The sequence below is a fragment of the Callorhinus ursinus genome, unplaced genomic scaffold (genome assembly GCF_003265705.2).
Source record: "Callorhinus ursinus isolate GAN/ISIS: 27379988/994484 unplaced genomic scaffold, GSC_fseal_2.0 scaffold39, whole genome shotgun sequence".
Lineage (NCBI taxonomy): Eukaryota > Metazoa > Chordata > Mammalia > Carnivora > Otariidae > Callorhinus > Callorhinus ursinus.
The window spans coordinates 14,509,870-14,513,480 of record NW_027397101.1 but is presented as its reverse complement, the minus strand read 5'-3'; the positions used below and the strand labels follow the sequence as shown (position 1 = coordinate 14,513,480).

The window sequence follows — 3,611 nt, the reverse complement described above, 5'->3', positions numbered from 1 at the left end:
TGTGGTATATATACACAATGGAATATTATGCAGCCATCAAAAGGAATGAGATCTTGCCATTTGCAACGACGTGGATGGAACTGGAGGGTGTTATGCTGAGTGAAATAAGTCAATCAGAGAAAGACATGTATCACATGACCTCACTGATATGAGGAATTCTTAATCTCAGGAAACAAACTGAGTGTTACTGGAGTGGTTGGGGGTGGGAGGGATGGGATGGCTGGGTGATAGACATTGGGGAGGGTATGTGCTACGGTGAGCGCTGTGAATTGTGCAAGACTGTTGAATCACAGATCTGTACTTCTGAAACAAATAACGCAACATATTTTAAGAAAAAAGGAAAAGAAGAAGATAACAGGAGAGGAAGAAAAGGGGAGTATGTCAGAGGGGGAGACGAACCATGAGAGATGATGGACTCTGAAAAACTGAGGGTTCTAGAGGGTAGGGGGGTGGGGGGATGGGTTAGCCTGGTGATGGGTATTGAGGAGGGCACGTTTTGCATGGTGCACTGGGTGTTATGAACAAACAATGAATCATGGAACACTGCATCAAAAACTAATGATGTAATATATGGTGATTAACATAACAATAAAAAAAAATTAAAAAAAAAAAAAAAAGAGACAGAATCCAGAATAGTTTTACAAAATATGGTCAGATAGTGAGGATGCTTAAAATTTTCATTTCATTTATATGAATGCATTGTGTGCACCCAGAAATCCACATTAATTTAATCCAATTAAACATTTATGTATTTTTGAGAGAATTTTATACTAATATAACCACAGACCAGAGTCCTCCTACTATTCTTAATACTACTCTGAGCTTATATTTATTGAGTATTTACTGGGTGCTTTACTTACATTATACTATATAATCCTTAAAACAAAAGAGAAAGGTAGGTCCTGAATTTCCTTTAACTTAAATTAGGAAAAAAAAGGCAAGAGGGGTGAAATAATTTTTCTTTGTTATACAACTACTAATTGTCAGAATCACAATTTAAATTCAGTTTACACCTATAGCCTGTACTATCTTCATATTGGCCCTCTGCCTCTTGTCACCTATTCATAAGCAAATTATATAGACTATTCTACTGTCTCTCCCAATGTAAAATAATATTGTATTTGATGACTACATTCAACAGAATTCTGAATTCAATCATTCTTCCTGGCTTTAAAACACTTCTGGTGGTATTTGAGGCTGGGGATTAACAGTACCAGATAATATTTCATAACCTTGAAAACTGGTTACTTTATAGTGGTGCCAAGATTTGTGCTGCACTGTAGCCAAGGAGTAAGAAGAATACCTATTTATTCTAAATGGCAGAGAAAGAACAGGCTAGTAAAAATATAACTTTACTGAAGGCAATAAACACAGTTTTCTATGAAATGTTATGATGTGGTTGACAGTGGGCAATTTAAAACTCTGGTGTTAAAATACTTTACCTTCTAATATCAGCTCAGATGTTAGAAAAAAGTTCAAACTGGAGGCGGAGCAAGATGGCGGAGGAGTAGGAGACCTAGATTTTGTCTGGTCTCAGGAATTCAGCTGAATAGGGATCAAACCATTTTGAACACCTACGAACTCAACAGGAGATCGAAGAGGAGAGTAGCAATAACTCTCTGAACAGAGAAGCGACCACTTACTGGAAGTCGGGCCACTGCTCCTCCAGCAGGGACCCAACAAGCAGCAGAGCCGGGGAGACTCCCCTTCCTTCCCAGGGAGGAGCAGCGTGGGAACACACCGCAGGGATCTGCTGGGTTTAGAGACTCCACACGGGGTCGGGTGCCAGAGATTGCAACGCTCGGTCACAGGCCGGGTGAGCACGGAGTGCAGCCGGAGACCGGGGACACGGGAGTGACTGCTTTTCTCTGGGGGTGCACTGAGGAGCGGGGCCCGAGTTCTCAGCTCCTCCGGTGGAGATTGGGAGGCCACCATTTTTGCCCTGGTCCTCCAAGGCTGTACCAAGAGCTTGCAGGGAATAAAAGCTCCTGACCTCAAACCTGAGCAGCTTGCTTAGCCCTGACTGACAAGGGTGGGGCAATTCAGCCTCCGGCAAAGACATTTGGAAACCACAGCAACAGGCCCCTCCCCCAGAAGATCAGCACGAACAGCCAGCAAGCCAAGACCAAGTTTACTGATCAAGGAGAATGGGAGAACTCCAGCGCTAGAGGAATACTGCACATAGAATTCATGGCTTTTTTTTACCATGATTCATTAGTTCATCAAAGTTAATTTTTGTTAACTGTTTTTTTATTTTTCTTTTTCCCTTTTTCAACCAACATCTTATAAATCTCTTTTTAAAAAAAAAAACATTTTTTATTTTTCATTTTTAGAGTCATATTTTATCCCTTCATAGTAGTTGCCCTTATTTTTGGCATATATATATAAATTGTTCTCTCTTTAAAATTTTGAGATACAGTTTCTTCTAACAGATCAAAATATACCCTAAATCACTAGTGTATGGCTCTGTTCTAGTCTCCTTCCTGATCACATTCTCTCCCTTTTTTCTTTTATTTTTTTCTTAAATCTTCTTCTTTCTTTTTTCAAATAACTTCTTATCTTATCAAGTCCTTTTATAAAATCTTTTATAATTTTCATCTTTACAGTCATCTTCCATCCCTTCATTGTATCAACCCTTATTTTGTAAATATATGTCTTTCTTTCTTTAAAATTTTAAGAGGCACTTTTTTCTAACAGACCAAAATATGCCCAAAATCTAGTGTGTGGCACTGATCTATGCACTAGCCTGATCATATTTGATCATATTCTGCTTTTTTTGTATTGTTCTGTTTTTGTTTTTATCTTTTTTCTTTTTTTTCTTTCTTTTTTCTTTCTTTCCCTTTCTTTTCCCCTGGTTTCAGGTCTTTTCTGATTTGTATACAGTATATTTGCTGGGGACGTTGTAAACCTGTTAGCATTTTGTTCTCTCATTCATCTATTCTCCTCTGGACAAAATTACAAGACGAAAGAAATCACCTCAGAAAAAAGAACAAGAGGTGGTACTGTCAGCCAGGGACCTACTCAATACGGACATTAGTACCATGTCGGATTTAGAGTTCAGGATTATGACTTTAAAGATACTAGCTGGGCTTGAAAAAAGCATGGAAGTTATTAGAGAAACCCTTTCTGGAGAAATAAAAGAACTAAAACCTAACCAAGTCGAAATCAAAAAGGCTATTGATGAGGTACAATCAAAAATGGGGGCACTAACGGCTAGGATAAATGAGGCAAAAGAGAGAATCAGTGATATAGAAGACCAAATGATGGAAAATAAAGAGGCTGAGAAAAAGAGAGAGAAACAACTACAGGATCACGAGGGCAGAATTTGAGAGATAAGTGATATGATAAGATGAAACAACATTAGAATAATTGGGATCCCAGGAGAAGAAGAAAGAGAGAGAGAGGCAGAAGGTATTTTGGAGCAAATAATAGCAGAGAACTTCCTTAATGTGAGGAAGGAAACAGGCATCAAAATCCAGGAGGCACAGAGAACCCCTCTCAAAATCAATAATAATAGGTCAACATCCTGACATCTAATAGTAAAACTTACAAGTCTCAGAGACAAAGAGAAAATCCTGAAAGCAGCTCGGGAGAAGAGATATGTAACCTAC

General features: G+C 38.7%; 1 long non-coding RNA gene across 1 annotated transcript in view; it reads right to left on the bottom strand.

Moving 5' to 3' along the window:
- Positions 1-2,292, bottom strand: part of LOC141370585 (uncharacterized) — a 14,896-nt gene extending 12,604 nt beyond the window's left edge. Inside the window, exon 1 of the long non-coding RNA XR_012374750.1 lies at positions 2,244-2,292. This is a non-coding gene — a long non-coding RNA (uncharacterized lncRNA). The remainder of the gene's footprint in view (positions 1-2,243) is intronic.
- Between the last annotated feature and the right edge of the window lie 1,319 nt (positions 2,293-3,611).